The sequence below is a fragment of the Echeneis naucrates genome, chromosome 2 (genome assembly GCF_900963305.1).
Source record: "Echeneis naucrates chromosome 2, fEcheNa1.1, whole genome shotgun sequence".
NCBI lineage: Eukaryota > Metazoa > Chordata > Actinopteri > Carangiformes > Echeneidae > Echeneis > Echeneis naucrates.
In genome coordinates, this window is record NC_042512.1 from 1,642,308 (window position 1) to 1,668,317 (window position 26,010).

The window sequence follows — 26,010 nt, forward strand, 5'->3', positions numbered from 1 at the left end:
TCTAAATAATTTTAGAGTTTTGTCTATTCCTGCTCTTTATGTAAAGATGATTGATGTAACGTTGTTGTGATTTGGCACTATACAAATAAATCTGATTTGATTGGTGGAGTGGCAGTGGAGCATTGTTACGGTTGTAATGGTGCCATTTTCAAATATAACCAACCATAGATCGCGAACAGCTAGCTGTTTCTAAAAGTTTGTTAGCAGAGGATTGTTTTGATTCATCAACCTCTAGATTATGGGCCCATAACCGCGCGACACCACTCTGCTGGAAACTCTGCTGTAAGCTGCTTTGAAGAATTTCCAAAATCACATGTGATTCAGATGTAAACAAAGAACAAAGTAGCATAAGTACGGCACACAGCTGGCATTTCCTGTTCAGGATGAAATATGGCACCTCACACCTGATTGTCCAGGCAGGAAAAGGACAAGCCTTTTTTTATCTACAAGATCAAGGTACTGCTGGGATTTGAACCCAGGATCTCCTGTTTACAAGACAGGCGCTTTGACCAGCTAAGCCACAGCACCACTCTGAAGTACATCAGAGGATCTGGTGATGGAAGTGCAATGTGTAAAATGCAGTTGAGGTTGATGGGAAAGTGGCTTGTTTTAATGTAGGTTAATGGGAAAATGGGAAAGACCCTTATTGACACCATTGTTTCCCTTTGCTACATCTGAGCTAAAAATACAAATAAAATAATCTAAATTGACTTTTATTTTGAAATTCTTGTGTGGTGACTGTTGTTGTTCTTTCTGCAGCTCAGACGGAAAGCTGTCCAAATGTTTGGAGCGGAGAATTGCAAAAAGATGTCCTTGAAGCATCCTGGACACACAACCAGTCAGCGTGCAGCATCCAACCTCACAAACTCTCAAACAATATTTCATGGTTCTGGTGAAACCAAAGTAGAGGAAAGGGCAGTGCAACTGTGGTAACATCAACATGTAGTGGCAGTAAAGGCAGTAAACTTTGATCAGTGTAGTTTGTTATTTGCATCACTGCCTTAGCAGAGGTGGGTTTTGGGCCCAGCACTCTTCCACTGCTCCACTGCTGCTTCACACTCAGCTGTGAACCGAACCAATGAGATCCCCGGCATCTTCAGCGTTGATAACAAAGCACATTGTCAGGAGGGACACGTCACAGGCTCCAGTGGAGTAGTAATTGAGGGATCAGAGCGTTGGAGAGCAGAACTCTTTCCTGTGCTTCAGATCCACTGTTTGGTTCTGAGCTGATCATTAATAATCAATCAATGAATGATCAATAAGCTTCACAGCTGTTCTGAAGTGTGGCAGACTTTGTGTTTACATCTGAATCACGTGATTTTGGAAATTCTTTGAAGCAGCTTCAAAGGAGGAGTTTCATTCTGAGTATTGTGACATCATCAGGTGATGTATCAAAGGCAGCAGCTCTTCAGACTCACATCACAATAACTTTTTGTCTTATTTGGCTCCATTTGGTGGAAGCTGTGAATCGCAGGATTCAGGGGGAATACATCCATACATACATCTTCACTGAAATAATGACACCTGTGAGAAAGCTCAAAGCTGTGTCCAAAGGTTTGGAGGAGTGAATGGCAGAAAGATGTCTTTGAAGCCATTTGGACACACAACCAGTCAGCGTGCAGCATTCAACCTCACAATATTTCATGTGGACTGGACTCACTTTGATTGGCTATTTTTCAGCTTCTGTCGTCAGAATGGCTGAGCGGTCTAAGGCGCTGCGTTCAGGTCGCAGTCTCCCCTGGAGACTCCAGGACAAGTATCAAATATGACGAGGTGTCCGAGTGGTTAATGTCTCAAAAGTTAGGTTAGCTCAGCTGGTTGGAGCGTGGTGCTAATAACCCCAGTCATGGATTAGATCCCCACTCTGCGATAAATGACATTCTCCATGTTTTCCTGTAAATCAGTGCTTCAGAAATGTTGAAATGGAAACATAAATGTTACTGAATGTTATTTTCCCATTTGTTTTTACTTCTTCTATGATACAGATACAGACGGTTTCAGAGAACAACTGCAGAGGTGACCCTTCTGCTTTGTTGAGGTGATGAGGAGGAACTCCACTGAGAGCGAAGCAGCTGCTCCTTTCTGATGCTCCACTGACTGAGCTACAGATGATTCAGTAACAGCTGAGTTATCTTTAGTCCAACAACTGCTGTCCATTCCTACCACAGGGAGCCACAGGCTTTAGAGTTTTCAGTCCTAACCCCTTTATTGTGAAAAAGTCAAATTCACATTTTATACAGATTTTTCATCCACTTTGGAAGAGTTTGGTTAACAAATTTTACAAAACACTGTCAGGACAACTTTAGGAGCAAGGTAACAACAAAACTGGAACTATTTGGACTGAACTGGATTTGAAACCTTCACTGTTGGACTTTGGAGAAGTGGGTGGTGAACATCCAGCATGAATTTAGCCAGGCATACAGTGGTAGTGTGGCCGAGCGGTCCAAGGCGCTGGATTAAGGCTCCAGTCTCTTCGGAGGCGTGGGTTCGAATCCCATCACTGCCAGTTTTTTTTCTTGTCAATGAAAACCAATCCACTAAGTCAGGCACTTTTCATCTCCCTGTGAACAAAAGTTACAGTGACAGACGATACCAACACCAGCTGGGCTGAAATGAGAAACATCACAGTCAGCCTTTTCAGACCCAGGTAGGTTTGGAGGTCTACCAGGTCCGATTCTCTCCAGATGTCCCCAAACACACGGTTTGTCATCTCCAGTATAATTCCCTCGATGGACTCTGGGAAAAAGAGTTGGAAGCTGTGCTGGGAGCATTGCTGTGCATGGTTGTTGTGGCCGAGTGGTTAAGGCGATGGACTAGAAATCCATTGGGGTTTCCCCGCGCAGGTTCAAATCCTGCCAACAACGGTTAGTTGTTTTCACGGACCAAGTTTCACATGTTCCCAAGCATATTTGAGAATCTCTGTAATCTGCACAGCCTTAAAGTATGACACAGCTGAGTGCTGTTGTTCAGACCCATCTAAAAGGATGAGAGCACTCACTGGTGATCAGTTACCATTATGAGGGCAGGCATAGGTGGCACACCTTTAGTTCCACTTCCAGATCATGGAAGCAATTTCAGCTGCGTGCTTACCAACAGTGCAGAGAACAGATGAGCTGACCGTGACGTGATTTGAACACACAACCTTCAGATCTGGCGTCAGACGCGCTACCATTGCGCCACAGATTCTTTTACTCAGTAGCCTGCAGGGCGGGGAAGTTGTCAGCGTCTCCACACCACTTTGGTGGTGTAAACTGATGTGAAAGCGCACATCGCTCTGCAGCTCTCAACAGCGGGTGCTGCCGTGAGCCCCGTCCCAAAGCCCTCACCTATTCAATCTATTTATGAAACATTTCAGAAGCCAAACAGTCCAAGGTGCTGCATTCATTCTGCGGTCTCTTAGAGGGGTGGGTTTGAATCCCATCACTACTAATTACCTCTATTCCTCTGAATGTAACCTGTTTACAACATCAGTTGAGTGTGATGACTGAGCTCTTCGTGAAACACATCACAGGTTCTAGGTCTTCCACGTGAATGCCTTTTATAGCAGGCATTGCTTCTTAATGCTGAAATGAGAGATAAAAAGCTATGTCGGAAGTTTCAAGGTGCTAACATTTACAAACAGTTTGTACTAACAGTTAATTGAGGAATCAGCAGAATGAGGACAGATGTGACTTAAAGCACAACAAAGATCTTTCCCCAGAAGGCCCTCAGACAAAGAAGCTGGGTAACAGCACAGACTGTCAGGAGTGGTATTTGAACCCTCAGTTCCAGAGGAGACTGTCACCTGAACACAGCACCTTCAAAAGTCCACAGCACTCTGCTCAGCTTTTTTAGTTTTTTGTGTATTTCTACTTTTCTTGCGGCTCATGTAGTTGTTGTGGCCGAGTGGTTAAGGCGATGGACTCAAAGTCCATTGGGGTTTCCCCGCGCAGGTTCAAATCCTGTCAACAATGTTTAGTTGTTTTCAAGGAGCAAGTTTCCCATGTTCACCATCCACTTATCCAAAGTCCCACAGTGAAGGCTTCAAATGCACATCTCTCACAGTGTTATCATGCCAAGAGAAAGAACTGACTGATTCTGACAATGGGACATCACCGTGGCCTAGTGACCACGTGGCCTAATGGGCAAGGCGTCTGACTTCGGATCAGAAGACTGAGGGTTCGAGTCCCTTTGTGGTTGATGGTGCCGAAAGGAGCACATCATCTCATCACATCACATCATCCTCCAGATACTGACCTGGAACCCAAAGCCAAAATAATGGCAACAGACAAGGCAAGCAGACCTTCTTCTGCTGTGTTGCCGTTATTTTGGCCTCCATGTGCGATCTTCATCCTCTTTGGCATGATGTTTGTGTTTGTCAGTGTGTTTCGCTGTAATTCTCCTGTGCATGTACTGTGATGTGACTCTGTCTGCCAGCTGGTATTTACATGGAATTATTGGGAGCCAGTGACATCACAGTCACTTCAAAGGCAACTGAATCATTTCAAAGGCGATGGAATCTTGTCCCAGTAATGTCTTATAGAGCAGAAGTCAGAGTTTTGTTTTTTTAATTATGTATTATATTATCTTCTACCCACGTTCATTATTCTGATTGACCACTAGTGCGCAGTTACAGTCTATTGGTGTAACACATCATGGATTCTAGGTCTCCCACATGAATGCCTTTTATACCAGGTATTGCTGCTTGAAGCCGAAATGAGAGTGAAAAAAATATGCAGGAAATTTCAATTTGTTAAGTCCCTTCACCTGTAATACACCACTGACCAACCAAGAAGGAACTGGAACCTTCAGTCTTCTGATCCGAAGACAGAGGCCTTGTCCTTTAGGCCATGTGATCTCTGCGCGTGGGCCTTTTTAATGTGCTGTTGTTAGTTTATCATCTGATCTTGTAATATTTCATGGCTTCAACATTCATCAGGATGAAGGCAGCATCGAGCACCAGAGGTCAGTGTTGGCCATGACCTGAGATCACATCCACCTTCTGTGGAGGAGATCTGGAGATCTGGAAAATCCAGCTTGGGAAGTGCCCTTTGACTTTGTTCTGGCTTTGGCTCTCTGACTTTGTTCTTTCAGGAGAAAAACAGATCAGTCAGATGGGGCGACAGGAACATGAACATGAGTCCTAAATATCTCTTTGCTTCAACATTCATCAGGATGTAGGAAGGGATCTGGAAAAGGTAAAGTCCTGTTCAGTCAGTGCCTCACTGTGTTCTTCTTTCTGCAAAGTGGAATCAATAAAGTTTTGTTTCAACACGTCATCGTTTAAATGTTGGTTGTATTTTGCATTTGTCAGTTGAATCCACAGAGTCACTGAAATGATGAAGTAAATCCAGGAAAGGAAATAAATCCAGAATCTTGTGGATTCACAAGATTATATCAGGATCTGACCTTTTCCTGTTCCATCACTAACCATCAAAGGAGATGCTGATTCTGTGATGTCACAAAGGTTCTAATGACATCAGAGAGATCAAAGACAAAGAATTAGTTTACTTTGATTCATTTAAAGTGTGGATAATGTTCGGTCATAAATCCAGCCACATGTGAGTTCCCATAACCAGTTTCATAACCAGTTTTGAACCTTCACATGCAATGGTGGTATAGTGGTGAGCATAGCTGCCTTCCAAGCAGTTGACCCGGGTTCGATTCCCGGCCATTGCAGTTTAACTTTTGCCAGAGGAAGGTTAGTCTTTTCTCTACATTATTCACAGTAATGGAAATTTGTCTGCATCCATCCAAAGGGAAGCAACATGAAGCCAGAGTGTTCAGACAACCACAGCCAATGCAAAAACCAAGACAGAGCCCCCCCGTATAACCAAGAAAAAAAAGATGGGCGGTTCGAAGGTACGAAGATGGGTGGACTTCAGCACGAGCAGTCCTAATTGACAGAATAGAATAAGTGATTACCACAATACACCATAAGAAAACGAAAAGGACTGTCACCATGGAGACCATGACAACCTCAAGTATGGGACACAAAGCACAGCCCTGCTGGACGCCAACACCCACCAGAGACAAGTTCAGCTTATTGCCATATAATGATGGGATGGCTCCATACTCCAGAACATCCCTGTGAACCCGGTCATACACCTTCTCCAGATCAAATCTTGGGGTTCCACATGTCCACTATAATTCCAGTGGATAAGACAAAGCACTTCCCTTGGTGGTCTCAAACCACCATCCTTTCAGTTAACAGCCAAATGCGGTGACCGATTGCACCACAGAGACATGATGTTGCAGCCTGCTGTTCCAACTAGATACAGCAACAAGTGAACTAAACACAGCAGGTCTCTGGGTGGACTTCAAAGTCTTTCAGCAAACAGCTGAACACATTGATAGTTGTGTCATAATTGATGAAATTGGATACGGAAGATAAAAATTGGGCTGCTTTGGAATACATATGGAGTTTTTTGTTTAAATATTGTGAGCAACATTACAGAACAAACTGTCCCCTGATGGTCAAAGCACATGGTCCAAATAAAGAAATATCTGATTGATATGAGTTCCAGCCAATGATCAATCACCTTCTGCTAAAAACAGCAACAACCACAAAATTTCTGTTTCTCTTGTCCAGATATTGCAGGTAAAAGCTGTAATACAGGAAGTGATGGTTTTCATCAGTTTGTTTCAGTGATGAGCAGGAACTCCACTGAGAGTGAAGCCCTGCGGGGGTTTGAACGCAGGATGTCCTGTTTAATCACTTTAATCAGCTTAGCATCAGTACTGCCAGTTTCTCTGCAGTTGTTCTCTGAAACCGTGTCTGTATCATAGAAAAAGTAAAAACAAACGGGAAAATAACACTCAGTAACATTCATGTTTCCATTTCAACATTTTTGCGAGCGCTCTACCATTTGAGCAGTCTGAAAGTGGCCTTACAGTAAAGACTGCCCGATAGCCTGCCTGAAGTGTGGGTGGTCAAAAGTTGACCAAAACAACTTTGTCCCCAAACACATCTTACAGCAGTCGAGAAAAGAAAAGCAGTTTCTGTCAGAAGCGGGATTTGAATTCACACCTCCAGGAGAGACTGCGACCTCAGACCGCTCGGCCATCCTGGAAATTCTTCAAAGCAGCTCCAACAATCTATCAACACTCCCACCAATATAAATCAGCACCCCTGAATACTGATTCTGTGATGTCACAAAGGTTCTAATGACATCAAAGCCTGTTACCGGCTCAAATTCACAGCTGTTTTTGCTGGATAGTATCTGGTTTGATTTCACCTCTTCCACAAAACTTAAGGATGCTCAACAGAGAGACATAAAGACTGTAACAGTTAACTGACTGGTCAGAGAGAGTGTTGTGTCTTTTTAACAGAACTTACATGAGATTAACTCAACAGCCTTACATTTTATCAATGAGGCAATGCTGGGATTTGAACCCAGGCTCTCCTGTTTACTAGACAGGCGCTTTGACCAACTAAGCCACAGCACCACTCTGATGTACAGCGATGTATTTTGGATCTGAAAATACCCCCAACATACGTGGCTGACCATCGTGACTTTTCTTTAGCATATAATTAACTGTCACATTAATGTCCTGAATGTGCTGTGTGTAAATAATGAGGTTAATCAAAAAAAAAAAAAAAACAAACGCCACAAATGTTCCATCAGTAACCATCAAAGGAGATGCTGATTCTGTCACAAAGGTTCTAATGACATCAAAGGGATCAAAGACTCCTCCCACTTTTTTGTCACGACCTCCCATGACCTCCCCAGCCCACATGGCTCGTTGGTATGATTCTCGCTTAGGGTGCGAGAGGTCCCGGGTTCAAATCCCAGACGAGCCCATCTGTTGCCTTTCAGTCAATAAGGGTGCTAACTGTTACACTATGGAGCTGTGTGAGGTTTGCTGTCTGGTTGTTAGTTGCAGTATCTTGGCAACTGAAGCAAGAGCAATGGTAGTTTTGTGGCTCATGCTGTGCTGATGTAGCGCCCTCTAGACGGCCTGTCTATGTTTATGAGGTACGCTTCCCAAGTTCTTACAGTTTAGAAATCTCTTTCTTTAAGGTTAACTAATACCAAATGAGAAGTATACTGTAATTTAATATTGGCCAACTAATATCTATTTATACTATGATACAAACCACTTTCATCTACTCATCGAATGTATTTACACTAATTTTTAATGATTTTACTCAAAACTATAGATAAATGAAATAATTAAATTTTCTTCACCACCTGTAAGTACCCTTTTAACACTTTGTAAACAACAATAATATGTCAAACACAAATAACCAGAAGAAAGGTCAATTTTAAAGATTTACTGATGTAAATATAAACACAAATGCTCGCTCAACAATGAAAATACACAAAATAAACACTCCAATTCAAAACCTTTCTGTACCTTTAACTTATCAATTTCTAAATATTCAAATAACACCTTATTTTGAGTGCACTCATTAATAAGAAATTAATAACACACCTAAAGCCGGCAGTTATAACTAACTGAAAAAAAGGATATTAACGATGCAGGCCCGAAGCGATGCTCGTGTGCGTTGTAGCCAGAAACACAATGGCGGTTTCACGCTAAAGCGCTGAAATAAAACAGCCAAGAGACTCACTGCAGTGATGGCGTCCTCGTCCCGTATGCAGTACCAGCGGGTTGCTGATGCATGGGCGGATGGTGACTATTCTTCCTGTCTGGATCAGCGTGTTGCTGCCAAGACGGCTGCAGATGACTCCCACACTCCCGGTAGAACGTCACCGCTGACTGTCTTAACAGGTCCGGCACACAGCAGGCTAACTTCTCCCGTAGTCGAGTAGCTGGTCTAGCTGCACGTGAATGAAGTAGCTAAGCTAATGCGAGCAGCATTAGCGGTTAGCGGTGCTCCTCATGGAATACTCTCTGCCAAAGTATTCGTCCTTCCACTGGAACGCGGTGTTGCGCTGAATATCAGTCACTACGAGATTCACTGTCCGCTTATCTCCTGATATTCTTACAAACAATGTCCGTGTTCTGCATATTTGCTCACTCTGCCACATTGAACGCCAGCAGTCCTCGCTTCTCCTCCTCGAGTCTCCCGCTCTTCCTCTCGCAACTGTCAAGTTTTTTTTTTCACACACAATACATACACTTCCTGTTTCGCCAGCTCTTAACCAATTAATTACCAGAATTACAATTTTCACGATCTGTACTTCTTTCTTAACCCGGTGGCTTTTCAAAATAAAACAAAATATGTTAAAGTGCACATTTGTATCTTTTAAGCTTTTTCATGAAATATTATTCTTAATACTTTTAACCACAATTTATCAAACATGAACATATTTAAACTATTTATTGACCCTTTTTTTTTAACAGGGTTACACTGAGGAGAAGGGATATTGGTGATTGACTGCTTTTCACAGGAGACAAACTTTGGTAGGAGTCATGATGGTCAGCCACTTACTTTGCAATATTTTCATATCCTCTGTACATCTTGGTACTTCTTTGTACTACTTTTGTGGTGCTGAGCTCACCATTTGAAGCAAACATGAGAGAGTGTGACGTATGCATCTGTGTTGCGTGGGGGATCAATGATTCTGGTTTCATACCGGAGCTGCTCTCTGCTCTGATTACACTGATTAACATCAGCTGAGGTCCAATCAGAACCTGAGTCCAGATGGAGCATTCAGGTTCGGTCTGACTTTTCTTTAAATTGGTTTTAATTATTTTGTTTTATTTTTATTGTGCATGTTTTAAAAAGTACTGAGACTTCCACCTGCAGTCTACCGGCTTCACTGGTTGGAAAGTCAAGTCAAAGTGTGTTGAAGTCTATGGGGTTTCATACAGACAGAGTGAAAGGTATCATGTTCTGAGATGCTGCATGTGGTCAGTATTGGGATTGAGCCCATGACCTTGGCGTTACCAGCACCACACTCTCACCATTGCAGTTCGCTGTGTATGAGGCAGCTGAGCTGCAGACCATTCAGTGTGTAGGGGGTTTGAATCCTGCCTGTCCATGTTGGTCCTTCTTGAACATTCTCTAAATATCCTTGAAACCTCTTTAAGGTTAATTCAAAGTTGGATGGACTGTATCTGCTTTCAAAACTGTTGTCAGATCTTTCATTTTTTTTCCAACGAGGAACGATGAACACTGACGAGGATGGGATTCGAACCCACACGTGCAGAGCACAATGGATTAGCATGGATTATCACCAACTTTACTGCAACTGCAAGCTATGCTTTGTGAAAAGGTACAATGTAGCACATTGTTTGTTATTTGCATCACTGCCTTAGCAAAGGATGGTTTCCATCATCCACCTCTGGGTTTTCAAGAAATGAAATATGACAAGAACAGACAACAAACTGACAACAGGACATTAAAATGGGCGACACTCAGACCCCACATGGCCCAAAGGACAAGGTGTTTGACTTTGGATCAGAAGACCGAGGCTTTGAAGCCCTGGCTGCAGTAGACAAGAGAAGATGTTAATGTTGTTGCACGGTCCTGTGTTTAGCAGAAGGAAATTGGTGAGTGCCTTTTCATAGGAGACAAACTTTGGTAAGAGTCATGAGAGTGAGGCACTTCTGTTGGCCACAAGACATTATGGGCTCGACTGGGATTTCAACCCAGGACACTTCCTGTACTACAGCTTTTACCTGCAGTCTGTGAACAAGAGAAACTGTAATTTTGTGTTTAGCAGAAGGAAATTTGGTGATTGACCACTTTTCACAGGAGACAAGAATTAAGGCATTTATGATTGCAACATGGCATGACATTCATTGATTGATTATTAATGATCAGCTCAGAACCAAACAGTGTATCTTTCATCCAAAGACACACTCCACTCTCCACACAGGAGGTGTTTCAGGTGTCTGTTTGTACACAAGCTGCATGAATGTGACACAGAGCTCATGTTTAAAGTATTTTTCTTTAGTTTTACAATCAGTTATTGTGTCTGGAGCTCTGACTGTTTCCAAAAGTGCAGGTGACCTAAATTCAGCAGGACAGGCAGCATTATCAACGGCCTCATCTCATCCAAAAGGTTTCATCAGACAGATGCTGTCACAGGAGCTCAGCAGCCATCTGGTTAGCTAAAGCTGCCCACCAAGCAGGGGATGTAGCTGAGCGGTAAGGTGCATGCTTTGCATGTATGAGGCCCCGGGTTCAATGCTGAAATGAGAGATGAAAAGCTATGTAGTAAATTTCGACCAACAGTTAATGGAAAATTTAATCACATCAGTGGAGGTGTAGAGGAAAGGGACAGCACAGCTGTGGTAACATCAACATGTAGTGGCAGTAAAGGCAGTAAACATTGCTCAATGTAGTTTGTTATTTGCATCAGTGCCTCAGCAGAGGTGGGTTTTGGGCCCAGCACTCTTCCACTGCTCCACTGCTGCTTCACACTCAGCTGTGAACCGATCCAATGAGTGCTGTTGTTCTCAGGCTGATGGTGCCGAAAGGAGCACATCATCTGCAAAATCCTCCAGATACTGACCTGGAACCCCTCCTCAGACTATTTCTCTGAATTTTTTGGGGGGTTGGGGGGCCAGCTTCATGCCGGTGTGTGATGAGCCTGTCGTTAGCACACACCCTCTGGTCCCCCTTTTTGAAGGGCTGTTAATGATTACTTTTGTTACTTTATTTATTTAAGAAACCTATGCAGCTAATGGTTGTTGTGGCCGAGTGGTTAAGGCGATGGACTTGAAATCCATTGGGGTTTTCCTGCGTAGGTTCGAATCCTGCCAACAACGGCTAGTCATTTTTGACCAAGTTTCCCAGTGAGAGAGCTCCAGAGCAGGTTAGAGAATATCTGTAATATGCACGGCATTAAAATATGGGACAGCTGATTCATGTTGTTAGGACTCATCTTAGAGGATCAGCGCACTGACTGGTGCTCAGTTTTCATTATCAAGGTCGGTGATAGGGACACACCTTTAGTTCCACTTCCAGGCCATGGACGCAAGAACGAGAATAGCAACACTGCAACAGTGTTTCTGCAAACAAGGCAAGAGAGGAAGCCTGACAAAAAATTTCAGATAATGTAAATTAATATAGATGATATAATGTATCATTATATTTACATAACATTAATTCCCTCCTTAACATCGTCTCACAATGAAGAATACATGGAAATCACTTAGATTAGGGCCGGGGTCGGCAACCTGTGGCTCCAGAGGAAAAGCTTATTTTGGAAAAAAATAAAAATAACAGTTAATGGTCAATTAATTTATTTTGTCTTATTTATTTAGTATAGTTATTTTTGTATCGTTATTTCTTTGGAGATTCAGATGCTCTTGTGACTTAAAAATAAATTTAGTTTTAAAAGCTAATAGCTTGCTCAGAAGCACAACTGGAGCGACATTGAAAGGCTTCCCAAACCGGAAAAAACAACCAACCGTTGTTGGCAGGATTTGAACCTGGGCGGGGAAACCCCAATGGATTTCTAGTCCATTGCCTTAACCACTCGGCCACAACAACCATGCACAGCAAAGCTCCCAGCACAGCTTCCAACTCTTTTTCCCAGAGTCCATCAAGGGAATTATACTGGAGATGACAAACCTGGAGGGGAAGCGTGTGTTTGGGGACATCTGGAGAGAATTGGACCTGGTAGACCTCCAAACCTACCTGGGTCTGAAAAGGCTGACTGTGATGTTTCTCATTTCAGCCCAGCTGGTGTTGGTATCGTCTGTCACTGTAACTTTTGTTCGCAGGGAGATGAAAAGTGCCTGACTTAGTGGATTGGTTTCCATTTACAAGAAACAAAGTGGCAGTGGTGGGATTCGAACCGACGCCTCCGAAGAGACTGGAGCCTTAATCCAGCGCCTTGGACCGCTCGGCCACACTACCACTGTATGACTGTCTAAATTCGTGCTGGATGTTCATCACCCACTTCTCCAAAGTCCAACAGTGAAGGTTTCAAATCCAGTTCAGTCCAAATAATTCCAGTTTTGTGTTCCTTCTGTCTGCAGAACTCAAAGTTATCTGGCAGGACCATGTTTGTCTTTTGAGCTTCATTAACAGAGTGCACTCTACTGTGGAGGTCATGACAAAAAAATGGGAGGAGCCTTTGATCTCTGTGATGTCATTAGAACCTTTGCGACATCACAGAATCACCTAAGGATTTCAGCTGTAAGCCTCTACAGTCCTCCGCTCTATCAACTGAGCTATCGAAGGGAGACATTTGTCTTCTTGTCTTCTTTGACTAATATTTACAGATTTGACATTACTTCACAAATCCAGCCACGCCTGAGTTAGCACAACTAGTTTCATTATAAATTCTGATGGCCACCAAAACAAAAATCACAGATTCAAATTAAATCAGATTCATTCATATATATTGCCAAATCTTAAAAAAGTTGAATCACACTGAGTAACAAAAGGTGGTTGTCTCGTTGGAGGGGATCATCGGCATAGGAGTGAAAATTAGTTCCACAACTGAATCATTTGGGCAAAAGTTGAACAATATGGAGACTTTACTTGGGACGGTTGTCATTGGAAGCTTGTTCACATTGTGAAGCTTTTAAATGTAGTTTATTTTACTGAGGACAAAAGAAAAAGACAGATTGATTGTCAGATTGATTGTTTTTTGACAAATTTTTCGGCTCATTTGCGAGCTTTTGTTGTCAGAATGGCTGAGCGGTCTAAGGCACTGCGTTCAGGTTGCAGTCTCCCCTGGAGGCGTGGGTTCAAATCCCACTTCTGACAGAAAGTGCTTTTCTTTCACCTCTACTTCAGCAAGGTGTGTTTATGGACAAAGTTGGCTTAGCTGCCAAACCGTCTCCACTTCTTATATGGTGAATGTGTGCTTCTGTGTTTTTTTTTTCTTTTGCAAGAAAATGTAAAATGTTTACTTCTTCTACGATACAGATACAGACGTTTCAGAGAACAACTGCAGAGATGACTTTCTGCTTAGTTGAGGTGATGAGGAGGAACTCCACTGAGAGTGAAGCACTGCTGGGGTATGAATGCAGGATGTCCTGTTTACAAGACAGACACTTTAAGCAGCTCAGCATCAGTACTGCCAATTTCTCTTTGAAAATTTGAGTATCCGGTTCCAGAACAGCTGATCTTAGTTGGTTCATGTTCACGTTGAGTTGCACGTGTGCACAACCTCTATAAAAAGCCATCATCAATGGAGGTTCAAATCCCGGATGAGCCCATCTGTTGCCTTTCAGCCGATAGGGGTGCTAACTGTAATACTATGGAGCTGTGTGAGGTTTGCTGTCTGGTTGCTAGTTGCAGTATCTTGGCAACTGAAGCAAGAGCAATGTTAATTTTGTGGCTCATGCTGTGCTGAGGAGAAGGGATATTGGTGATTGACTGCTTTTCACAGGAGACAAACTTTGCTAGGAGTCATGATAGTCAGCCACTTTGCAATATTTTCAGATCCTCTGTACATCTTGGTACTTCTTTGTACTACTTTTGTGGTGCTGACATAACATGATGTTCTATCTGTCACCATCTTTGCTGGTCCATGATTATGATCAAAGCATATCGTCCAAAAAAAGAAATTTCAACAACTGAACATCATCTGTTCTCACCTATTTTGCTTCATCTGCTTTTTAGTGTCCAGGACACAGAGGAAGAGGACGTCTCCACATGCACACTTGTTCTTCGTGTTTTCACTTACTGTTAAAGTAAAAAAATAAAATTTTAATTCATCCAAGTGTAATTAGTTGTTATGTAATACATATTATATACATAAAACAACTTTGTCCCCAAAGACAACTAACAGCAGTAGAGGTGAAAGAAAAGACATTTCTGTCAGAAGTGTGATTCGAACCCAAAGAGGATGTAGATCAGTGGTAGACGTTCATTGGTCCGTTGTTGTAAAGCAAATTCCCATACCGGGAGTCGAACCCGGGCCGCCTGGGTGAAAACCAGGAATCCTGACCGCTAGACCATATGGGATTCTATGACACAGCTTCTTTGCAACACTCCATTTATAACAGTTTTACATTTAATTAAATAATTCACTGCAAAAATGACACACATATGACATTATGGGAAATCTCAAAACTGTGTACAAATGTTTGGAGGAGAAAATGGAAGAAAGATGTGTTTGACAGCCTTTTGGACACACAACCAGTCAGCGTGACGCATCCACCCTCACAATATTTCATGGTGTGGTTGAAAGAGGAGGGAGAATATTGGAAAGGTAGGTCAAAAAAACCGAAACCCAGGATTAAACCAGGGACCTTTAGATCTTCAGTCTAACGCTCTCCCAGCTGAGCTATTTCAGCTGGTTGAGCCCACTGATGCTGGATGTTCTGTTCACCATTCAGTTCAAATCTGGGTGTCCCCTGCCAAACCTACATGTTTTCATACGCAAGCACAAACTCTGGTTGACTGTGATGTTTCTCATTTCAGCCCACCTGGTGTTGGTATCGTCTTTCACTGGATTCTATAACTTTTGTTCACAGGGAGACAAAAAATGCCCGAATTAGCTGATTAGTTTTCATCGACAAGAAACAAACTGGCAGTGGTGGGATTCGAACCCATGCCTCCGAAGAGACTGGAGCCTTAATCTAGCGCCTTGGACCGCTCGGCCACACTACCCTGTTAACAAAATTCAAACCCACTACACACTGAATGGTCTGCAGCTCAGCTCCCTCATACACAGCTAACGGCAATGGTTAGAGTGTGGCGCTGATAACGCCAAGGTCATGGGTACCATTTGAGCTAATTCCCCAGCCGTCAGCACATGTTCTCTAAACGAACCCAAAGTGGTACCGTGATGCATATACTGATCTTTATTTGCACAGTGTGATTATATATAGTGAAAGTATCTCCAGGAGTAAAATGATTAAATCACTACCTCAATCTCAATTGACAACCTCTGTATTATATCAGAGGCCCTTTGCGATACATATACTTATCTTTATTAACATTTGTATCTGTACACACACGCACACAATCACACACACCACGTTTTCCAGCCCTCATGGTTCTTGGGGAATCCATACATGTGGAAACCCTTCTTGGACTGATTGGAGCATCCAAACGCTGCACTCCCACATTAAAACAAACCACTTTACCATCAACCTCAGCTGCAGTATACACATTACACTTCCATCACCAGATCCTCTGTATATACATGTACTTCAGAGTGGTGCTGTGGCTTAGCTGGTCAAAGCGCCTGTCTTGTAAACAGGAGAGCCTGGGTTCAAATCCCAGCAGTGCCTTGCACATAAGGTTAAATGTTATAGATATAACAGACACAGCTTTAGTTAATAATGAGAATTTAGTGGTTTAAACCTCAAATCCTTGAACACTGTCTGGTTAACATGTTTCGGTGATATTAGACTTCTATGGACCATTTCACCGCACCACATTTTTGCAGAATCAACAACTAATAACTCCACAACGAGACTGGAACACACTGGAGATCAAAGGCATTTCCTGTCTTTCATTGATGCCCCACGTGACACAGATGGATACGTCACACTCTCACGTTCGCTTCAAATGAATGAGTGCATGCAGTTTCTGTAGTGTAGTGACCATCATGACTCTTAACAAAGTTTGTCTCCTGTTAAAAAAGGGCAATCACCACATTTTAATCTGCTCAACAGCAGGGTACAACTCAGACAGACTAAAGCCAGCTGAACACCGACGAGGATGGGATTCGAACCCACGCGTGCAGAGCACAATGGATTAGCAGTCCATCGCCTTCACCACTCGGCCACCTCGTCATGAACCCAAAGGTACATGTGATGACAAAAAAACAGCCATTGGGAAGAAGGTGCAGCACCTGAACAGGGACTTGAACCCTGGATCCTCAGATTAAAAGTCTGATGCTCTTCAGTAAGATCTGACTTCATTTTCCAAGCTGCCTCGTGGTCATTTGATACACTGCAGGTGGAAATCTCAGTACCTTTTAACCACCACAGCCGCTTTGACAGAACGTGGATGTGGTGGTGAAAAATTACACAAAACTCCAGAGGACATTGCAACCTGAACATAGTGAGCACAGTGGCGCAGTGGAAGTGTGCTGGGCCCATAACACAGAGGTCGATGGATCGAAACCATCCTCTGCTGTTTATACACACTGGATGTCCCATCATGAGACATGAGTTTATCAGCAGCACTGATTAACAGGAAAACACAGAGAATGTTGTCTATCATATCTATAATACTGAGAGTTGAGCAGCAGAGTGCTGCAGTGGCACTTCTGTTGTTGGCTACAAGACATCCTGCAGTGCTTCGAGTTCCTGCTCATCACTTCCTTTATTACAGCTTTGTTCAGCAGAAGGAAATTTGGTGGTGAAACTGCTTTTCACGCTCGGAAAACTTTAGTAAGACTAATGACAGCCCGTCAGAAAGTTGTGTCCAAATGTTTGGGTGTCACGACAAAGCAAAGCCGTTTAATTGATTTGGTTTGTTTGTTTTAAACAGATTCTTATTTGAGAGAATCAGCACTCATCACAGTAATTTACAGTGACAAGCCTCCCTCTGTCTTTTCTTTCTCCCTTTGTAATTTCAGCCCCCCCCACCCCCATGTGAAAACATGCAGTGTTTGGCACACACAGCCCATCACTGCAGATCAGCAGGTCTGACTGAAAACATACTGTAAAGTATGAACCACAGCACTGCTGGGGTTTGAATGTGTAGGGTGCGAGAGGTCAACACTTGTGCTCCTCACAGTTGTGTGTCACTTGTGTGTCTGAAGAGCTGCTGCCTTTGATACATCGCCTGATGATGTCACAATACTCACAGAATGAAACTCCTCCTTTGAAGCTGCTTTGAAGAATTTCCAAAATCACATGTGATTCAGATGTAAACACAAAGGCTGCCCCACTGTCACCATTCAGAACAGCTGAGAAGCTGATTGATACAAATACATGCTAAGCCAGCAGCCTACCCATTAAGATAACTTAGTATGTGCTAACTAATTCAGATGTTCTTTACCCCCACACCCTAAAAACTGATAAAACTTGTCATTGACTTCTGAAATCACCAACACGATCCCAACAAATAGCACTTACTGCTCTCAGAACACAAGTCTGTGCTTCAGTTCGGGAAATGTTGACGAAAAATTCATTCACTCAGCTGATCTGAAGAAATCTATCAAAACTGGTTTTAATACCACCCAGGACAACCGCAAAGAGAAGCACTTGTACAAAAGGAAGTCGTCTGTGTTTCATAATTGAAATGATCAGTATTGTATTCTAAGAAGATGTTGTTGTCTTTGTCAGTCAGCACTGCCCCAACAAGTAGCATTTACTGAAATCAACAGTCAAGTCAGTGCTCAAGTTAAGGTAACATTTGTGACTTTCAGACTACTTCCTTATCCCCCACCCCCCATATCACTGATAATATCTGCTGTCCTGGTGATTGAAGAAAGGAAGGAATGGCATTCCTACGCAGATTCCACAGAGATGGGATTTGAGTTTATATGCTGCAGCTCAGCTAGCTATGAGCAGAGTGGCGCAGCGGAAGTGTGCTGGGCCCATAACCCAGAGGTCGATGGATCGAAACCATCCTCTGCTAACGGTGTTTTAGCAACAGCTAGCTGTTCACTATCCAAAGTTTGTTATATGTGAAGATGACATCGTTACAATAGTAATTGAAAGGCATCAAAGGCATTTCCTGTCTTTCATTGATCTCCAACGCTACACAGATGAATACGTCACGCTCTCGTTCACGTTTGCTTCAAACGGTTGAGCGCATGCGCACAAAGACGCACAGAAGTGTCCCTGGACTGATCATTGTAACTTTGTGTTATTGTTGTATCTGATAAGTTAAGGACCATAAACTTTCTAGAAAAGTGTATTAGCAGGTTAAAAAGTACTGAGACTTCCACCTGCAGTCTATCTAATGACCACCAGGGGGCGGCTCCACTCTGTGACACAATTATCAATGTGATCAGCTGTTTGCTGAAAGGCTGTGAAGCCCACCAGGGACCTGCTGTGTTTAGTTCACTTGTTGCTGTGTGTAGTTGGAACAGCAGGCTGCAACATCATGCTTCCCTTTCCCTGAGACAACTACAGGGTGTAACAGATGTACAGCTGTGGTGAGGACGGGTTACAGGTCCGTAGCTGGAGGACTTTGGCACCATCGGCCTGAGATCTACAGGATTTCAGGATTTCTGGATTTCTGGAAGGAAAAAAAACATGAAAAACACAAAGTTAAATTGTAGACACACAGTTGAACTGCAATGGCCGGGAATCAAACCCAGGTCAACTGCTTGGAAGGCAGCTATGCAAACCAAGCAAAGCTCCATATAGCAGATACCAGGTCCATTCACAGCTACTGATCAGCTGAAAGCTAAAAAACTGAGCAGAGTGCTGTGGACTTGAGTGAAACAGTGAAAGGATTTCCCCAACAAGCCTTTTGATCGTAGCTGTAGAATGTCATAAAGATGTTCTGTGGCTTAGCTGCTCACAGGGCCTCTTTCTGCAAACAGAAAATCACCGCACCTCCACTGATGTGATTCAGTTTTCAATTCTTCTGATTCCTCAATCAACTGTTAGTAGAAACTGTGGCACCTTTGGCATTTCCTACAAGCTTTTTATCTCTCATTTCAGCATACATTGTATAAAAGGTATTCATGTGTGAGACCTAGAATCCATCATGTGTTAAACTGAGAACTCAGTCGTCACACTCAACTGATGTTGTATGCAGGATCCAGAGGAATGGAGGCAACTGGCAGTGGTGGGATTCAAACCCACGCCTCCGAAGAGAGTGGAGCCTTAATCAGGCACCTTGGACACTTCAGAATGGGAATGACACCCACGTCATATTAGTACAAATAAGTACTTCCTGTGCTTGTTTAGCAATGCTGGGGATTGCACCAAAGGACTCATACATGGAAAGCACACATTCTAGCACTGAGCTACATTCCCTGTATGGTGTGGCAGATGAGATGATTGGATATCCTTCTTCCTGCTCTCAAAATAAAAGTCAAAATAATTTTAATAAGAGTTTTGTCTAGACCTGCTCTATATGTTCTTGACGTAACTTAATTATGATGTTTTGACATGAGTTTAAAAAAAGAGGAGTTTGCCTTTAAGTGGACTTCAATGGCTGTTGTTTTGTCATCACATGTACACTTGTGTTCACTTTGGTAATTTGGTAGGATGACTACACAGGATAAATTGCTCCAAGCTGAGTGGATAATTGAGAGATCAGGGTGTTGCACAAGATAAGTACTTCCTGTGCTTCTTTGTCAATGCTCAAGTTAAGGTAACATTTGTGACTTTCAAATTACTTCCTCAACCCCCACCCCCCATATCACCGATAATACCTGCTGTCCTGGTGATTGAAGAAAGGAAGGAATGACATTCCTCATGTTTTTTGTCCAAATTCCAACCAGGACAACCCCAAAGAGAAGCACTTATGCACAAAGACTTCATCAGTGTCTCTGATTGGAGTGATCCGAGTTAGATCTGAAGAAAACATGGCTCCAAGAATTAATGTTGTATTTGAAAATTAACACTGAAAGGGGAAAAAGAGAAAAGAGCATCTCCTTTTCCTGTTCCATCAGTAACCATCAAAGGAGATGCTGATTCTGTGATGTCACAAAGGTTCTAATGACATCAAAGGGATCAAACACTCCTCCCACTTTTTTGTCATGACCTCCACAGTAGAGTGCTACTGTGTTGAAGAAGCTCAAAAGGCAATCATGGTCCTGCCAGATACCTTTGAGTTCTGCAGACAGAAGCAACAACAAAACTGTTGTTTTGGACTATTTTTGGACTATTTGGACTGAACCTGGTTTGTCTGTATTGCAGGTTCAAATCCTGCCAACAACGGTCTGTTGTTGTCACAACACGTGCTTCTTTCATGCTTCTTCTTTTTGCTGCCACAGTCCTGGTCATATTGGATGAACTGTTGGAGTTACTGCCTTCACTCCTGACGTCCAAGAATCATGCTACATGTTAGGAGAAATGACACTTCCTGTCTGAATACCCAAAGAACAACTTCAATCTCCTCCTTAAAGTGGCATCCTCATTCTGATCACCTGGCTCCACCCTACATGCAGCTCCAGGCCGGGAACTGAACCCAAGAACTTATTGTTGTGCGGAAGCAGTTTCACTTTCAGCAATCTATGTGTGTAGAAACAAGGATGGAAGGTCTCTGGTCTAGTCTCCTTGATTCACAAGGAGAGAATCTGTTAAATCTCATGTTCTTTTCATGTGATGGTGGTATCGTGGTCAGCATAGCTGCCTTCCAAGCTACTGACCAACAGCGTGGGGAATAAGCTGAGATAAATCTTTTTTTGGACAATGTGCATTTCTTTCCAACAGCCAGAAAACATCATGAGGTGCCCAAGTGGTTAAAGTGATGGAATGTTAATCCGTTGTGCTCTGCACATATGGGTTCAAATTCCTTCCTTGTCAGTCTTCAGCTCTTTGATTGACTTTTGAAATCATCAACATTACCCCAACAAACAGCACTCACTGCTCCCAGAACACAAGTCTGTGTTTCAGTTTGGGAATTGTCGATGACAAATTCATGATCTCAAGAAATCTACTGAAACTGGTTATAACTTTTGTCCATATTCCATCCAGAGGAATCCAGAAGCACTTATGCACAAAAATTCATCAGTGTGTGTCATTGGAGAGTTCCGAGTTAGAGCTGAAGAAAACATGGCTCCAAGACTGAAAGACCAGAAACTGAAAGGGGAAAAAGCATAGAAATGGAAACATCCATGCAGAAAATAATCATCAATGTCTCTCATCAAGTCACATTAAGCTTTCATTCTGACCTAACTCTGGTGATGACTGATTAGGGTAGCGTTGTTTCAATTGATCAGGAGAAATCTGTTCAAAATGGGAATCTTGATCATTTTGTTGAAACTCTAACCAGGACAACCCCAAAGAGAAGCACTTGTGCACAAATAATTCATCAGTGTTTCTGATTGAGGTGGTCTGAGTTAGATTCCAAGAAGGGTCTAATGGGAAATGGGTAAAGGAAGGAAAACTTCTGAAATCACCAACATTACCCCAACTAATAGCACTTACTGCTCTCAGAACACAAGTTGGCGCTTCAGTTGGGGAAATGCTGATGACTCATTCAGCTGATCTGAAGAAAACTGTTTTTTTTTTTGATTCCATCCAGGACAACCACAAAGAGAAGCACTGATACAAAAGGCATCAGTGTTTCTAATTGAAATGATCAGTATTGTATTCTAAGAAGAAGTTGTTGTCTTTGTCAGTCAGCACTGCCCCAACAAGTAGCACTTCAACAGTCAAGTCAGTGCTCAAGTTAAGGTAACATTTGTGACTTTCAAACTACTTTCTTCATCCTCACCCCCCATATCATTGATAGCAGTTGCGGTTGGGGTGGTTGACGGAGAAGGAATGGCATTGCTTTTTGTCCAAATTCCAACCAGGACAACCCCAAAGAGAAGCACTTATGCACAAAGACTTCATCAGTGTCTCTGATTGGAGTGATCCGGGTTAAATAGCTCACACATGATCTCCCCCAAAGAGTCTTGCAGCGACTTCCCTGTTGTGTCTGAATGAAACCACTCCCACCTGTCTACTTTGTTGAGACGGTTTCAATGGTCTTGGTAATGGTTCATATCAGGAACAGACAACAATCCTCTTAAATTCATGAGGTCCTTTAGCATATGGTGAGACGGCAGCTAACTGTGGTGATTGGTTATTAGGGGAGTGTTGCTGCAGCTGATCTGACCAAATCTGTTTTTTTGTTTTCTTTTGTTTTCCAATTCCAATTCCAACCAAAACTAGAGATTTTAATTTTTGTTATTCATTGACACAGCACCAACAAAGAGCATGTACTACTTTCTGAACATAAGTCTGTGCTTCGGTTTTCAAATTACTTTCTTAACCCCCACCACCCAAAAATTGATAGAACCTCATCTGCTTGTGATTGGCTTTTGAAATCACCAACATTACCCCAACTAATAGCACTTACTGCTCTCAGAATACAAGTTGGTGCTTCAGTTCGGGAAATGTTCATGACAAATTCACGAATTTAGCTGTTTTAAAGAAATCTATCAAAACTTTAATTCCATCCAGGACAACCCCAAAGAGAAGCACTTATGCACAAAGACTTCATCAGTGTCTCTGATTGCAGTGATCCGAGTTAGAGCTGAAGAAAACATGGCTCCAAGAATTAATGTCGTTTTTGTGAATTAACCCTGAAAGGGGAACAGAGAGCAAAGAGAATAGAAGTCAGATTGAGCTCAAATTTTTACCTCACATGATCTCCTCCAAAGAGTCTTTGCAGCCACTTCCCAGTTGTGTTGCAGTTCCAATGGACTCCCTTTCAGGCTTCTACCTGAATTTATCTTATACCTGAATGAAACCACTCCCACAGCTCCCTGTCTACTTAGTTTGGGCGGTTTCAATGGTCTTGGTAATGGTTTGTAATGAAGAACACATTTAGTCCATCAGGAACAGACAACGATCCTCTTAAATTCATGAGGACCGTTAGCATATGGTGAGAGGACCGCTAACTCTGGTGATTAATGTTGCTGCAGCTGATCTAAACAAATCTTTTCAAAATGGCCATCTTTGTTGTTGTTTTTATTCCAACCAAAACTTTTTTTCCACCAAATTGTTAAATAAACTCTCTGTCCTGGTTAACCCTTGGACGGAATGAAAAACATTTGAAATCACAAACTTCACCCCAACAAATAGCACTTACTGCTCTGAAAACACAAGTCTGTTCTTCAGTTGCAGAAATGTTGATGACAAATTCATAGATTTAGCTGATCTCAAAAAATCATTAAAAACGGGTCAAATTTCCACCAGAGCAACTTCAAAGAATTAGAGTTAGAATTAGAATGTTTTTATTGCCATAATACACAACGTATAACAAACTTTAAAGACAACTCTGTGGTACAAAATATAATTATAATATAAGAAAGATAAAAGATGAAGTAAAAAATAAAATGTATGAATATATTTACAAAAGAAGCCAGTAAGAATATATGTACAGTTGAGAATTAGCATGACTGTAGATAACGGTGGAAATAAATAAAAAAGTAAAAAAATAAAAAGTAGCTATTCCTGAATTTAACAGTTAAGGTAACATAAGGTAAGAAGAAAGAAAGGACACATTGACAGAACCACTGTGCTTCATACCAGGACACAGCAGCGTGAATCATGAATCATCATGAATCATGTTCGGGAAATGTTTATGACAAATTCATGACTTTGGCTGATTTCAAACAATAAATATAAATAAATAAAACATTTTGTCCAAATTGCAAACAGGAAAACCCCAAAGAGAAACGCTCATGCAGAAAGGAATCAACAGTGTCTCTGACTGATGTGATCTGAGTTAGAAGACATTGATTGTTTACTTCTTTATTTATTTTATCTTTGTCAGTTAACGCTGCCCCAACAAGCAACATTTACTGAATCCAAGTAAATCAAGTCAACAAACATGTTGGATAATTAATTGTGACTCTGAACTTTTTTCCAGTGTGTTGAATAAATGTGTTGTCCTCCTTCAGCAGGAAGTTTCTGTGGGCTTGGTAACGGTTTGAAGAACAGAATGATCAGACAACGATCCTCTTAAATTCATGAGGACCGTTAGCATATGATGAGAGGACTGTTAACTGCAGTGATTAGGGATCAGGGTTGTGTTGTTGGAGCTGATCTCAAGAAATCTATTTAAAATAGCAAATCATCATTTTTTTTACTGAATTTCTGAGCAGGACACCCCAAAGAGAAGCATTTATGTAGAAAGTTAACAAGCAGCTGTGTGGAAATACACAGACAGACTGTTCTGTGTATTTCCCTGAAGAGTTGCCAGACTGTGTTCACACCTTGATTACTGCCATCACAGTTCACCTTTTGTGTCTTTCTTTTGTTATTCTTCACAAAATTTTATTTGCTGGCACAGAGGCACGAATAGAAAAATGGTGGGGGGGCTGTGACTTGGTTCCCATCATTCATATTAAAGAGCCGTTCAAGAGACTCTGTGATCTCTGTGAACATAAATCTTTACCTCGGTCTTCTGATCCAAAGTCAAACACCTTGTCCTTTGGGCCATGTGGGGTCTGAGTGTGGCCCATTTTAATGTCCTGTTGTCAGTTTAGTGTCTGTTCTTGTCATATTTCATTGCTTCAGCATTCATCAGGATGAAGGCAGCATCAAGCAGCAGAGGTCAGTGTTGGCCATGACCTGATCAGATCCACCTTCTGTGGAGGAGATCTGAAAAACCTCACTTGTTTCTGTAAAATGGACACAGTTTAGTCCGTTCACCTACACACAACTGCCCAACCACGAAGGGACTCGAACCCTCAGTCTTCTGATCCGAAGTCAGACGCCTTGTCCATTAGGCCACGTGGTCACTGGGCCAGTCTAATGTCCCATTGTCAGTCAGTCAGCTCTGCCTGGATACAACAGTGGTCAGGGCTGTATGATGTATGTTTATACTGAAACTCTGACAGGAAACACTGACCAACGATCCATGTTAGTCCGTGATGTTAACGTGTGTTAAAATCAGAGAGAATTTACACTCATTCAACTCAAATCCAGGAACATCCCAAACATGACTATTAGTCCTGTCTGAGAGTTTCCTCCACTGACAGCAAACATACTGTATATCCATACTGATCACTGTGATCAGGTTTGAATCATCTCTGTGAGAATCCCACATGAAGCTGTCAGTCCTGCTGGATAGGAAGTAAGCTACAGGAAAGTAGATCCCTCGAACTGGTTCAAACCTGAACCTTCTACTGCTGGATGTGCTACTGTGACGCGTGTTAGCAGAAGCGTGGCACAATCAGCCAGTGTGTGGTTCTTATATGACAGTAACCTGCTGAGGTTGTGAGTTCAAGCCTCACCTGGATCAGCTATTTGAAGAAAGGTGGTATCTTCTTACAGCGCAAAAATTCTTTCTTTTTTTGTGGATGATGTCACAGTACTCACAGAATGAAACTCCTCCTTTGAAGCTGCTTTGAAGAATTTCCAACATCACATGTGATTCAGATGTAAACACAAAGGCTGCCCCACTGTCACCATCCCGAATCCCGAGAATAGCAGGCTGCAACATGAACAGCTGAACACAGAAGACAATGAGATGTGAACCCACACACAGGATACAGTAGATTAGCAGTCCATTGCCTTAAACACTCTGCCACCTCAGCATGCAGCGACCTGGAC

The 26,010-nt window shown here is 42.4% G+C and overlaps 16 non-coding genes across 16 annotated transcripts; 8 read left to right on the forward strand and 8 right to left on the reverse strand.

Moving 5' to 3' along the window:
• Nucleotides 1-454: 454 nt before the first annotated feature.
• trnat-ugu (transfer RNA threonine (anticodon UGU)) lies at nt 455-528 on the reverse strand. The gene has a single exon. It is a non-coding gene; the product is annotated as a tRNA-Thr (tRNA).
• Nucleotides 529-2,424: 1,896 nt separating this feature from the next.
• Nucleotides 2,425-2,506, forward strand: trnal-aag (transfer RNA leucine (anticodon AAG)). The gene has a single exon. It is a non-coding gene; the product is annotated as a tRNA-Leu (tRNA).
• A 276-nt stretch (nt 2,507-2,782) lies between these two features.
• trnas-aga (transfer RNA serine (anticodon AGA)) lies at nt 2,783-2,864 on the forward strand. Its single transcript has one exon. It is a non-coding gene; the product is annotated as a tRNA-Ser (tRNA).
• Nucleotides 2,865-3,871: 1,007 nt separating this feature from the next.
• On the forward strand, nt 3,872-3,953 carry trnal-caa (transfer RNA leucine (anticodon CAA)). The gene has a single exon. It is a non-coding gene; the product is annotated as a tRNA-Leu (tRNA).
• Nucleotides 3,954-4,106: 153 nt separating this feature from the next.
• trnar-ucg (transfer RNA arginine (anticodon UCG)) lies at nt 4,107-4,179 on the forward strand. Its single transcript has one exon. It is a non-coding gene; the product is annotated as a tRNA-Arg (tRNA).
• A 1,407-nt stretch (nt 4,180-5,586) lies between these two features.
• On the forward strand, nt 5,587-5,658 carry trnag-ucc (transfer RNA glycine (anticodon UCC)). Its single transcript has one exon. It is a non-coding gene; the product is annotated as a tRNA-Gly (tRNA).
• A 1,696-nt stretch (nt 5,659-7,354) lies between these two features.
• Nucleotides 7,355-7,428, reverse strand: trnat-agu (transfer RNA threonine (anticodon AGU)). The gene has a single exon. It is a non-coding gene; the product is annotated as a tRNA-Thr (tRNA).
• A 4,160-nt stretch (nt 7,429-11,588) lies between these two features.
• Nucleotides 11,589-11,670, forward strand: trnas-uga (transfer RNA serine (anticodon UGA)). Its single transcript has one exon. It is a non-coding gene; the product is annotated as a tRNA-Ser (tRNA).
• Nucleotides 11,671-12,315: 645 nt separating this feature from the next.
• On the reverse strand, nt 12,316-12,397 carry trnas-aga (transfer RNA serine (anticodon AGA)). Its single transcript has one exon. It is a non-coding gene; the product is annotated as a tRNA-Ser (tRNA).
• Nucleotides 12,398-12,684: 287 nt separating this feature from the next.
• trnal-aag (transfer RNA leucine (anticodon AAG)) lies at nt 12,685-12,766 on the reverse strand. Its single transcript has one exon. It is a non-coding gene; the product is annotated as a tRNA-Leu (tRNA).
• Nucleotides 12,767-13,541: 775 nt separating this feature from the next.
• trnal-cag (transfer RNA leucine (anticodon CAG)) lies at nt 13,542-13,624 on the forward strand. Its single transcript has one exon. It is a non-coding gene; the product is annotated as a tRNA-Leu (tRNA).
• A 1,134-nt stretch (nt 13,625-14,758) lies between these two features.
• Nucleotides 14,759-14,830, reverse strand: trnae-uuc (transfer RNA glutamic acid (anticodon UUC)). The gene has a single exon. It is a non-coding gene; the product is annotated as a tRNA-Glu (tRNA).
• A 566-nt stretch (nt 14,831-15,396) lies between these two features.
• On the reverse strand, nt 15,397-15,478 carry trnal-aag (transfer RNA leucine (anticodon AAG)). Its single transcript has one exon. It is a non-coding gene; the product is annotated as a tRNA-Leu (tRNA).
• A 552-nt stretch (nt 15,479-16,030) lies between these two features.
• trnat-ugu (transfer RNA threonine (anticodon UGU)) lies at nt 16,031-16,104 on the forward strand. The gene has a single exon. It is a non-coding gene; the product is annotated as a tRNA-Thr (tRNA).
• Nucleotides 16,105-16,529: 425 nt separating this feature from the next.
• Nucleotides 16,530-16,611, reverse strand: trnas-gcu (transfer RNA serine (anticodon GCU)). The gene has a single exon. It is a non-coding gene; the product is annotated as a tRNA-Ser (tRNA).
• An 8,511-nt stretch (nt 16,612-25,122) lies between these two features.
• On the reverse strand, nt 25,123-25,195 carry trnar-ucg (transfer RNA arginine (anticodon UCG)). Its single transcript has one exon. It is a non-coding gene; the product is annotated as a tRNA-Arg (tRNA).
• Between the last annotated feature and the right edge of the window lie 815 nt (nt 25,196-26,010).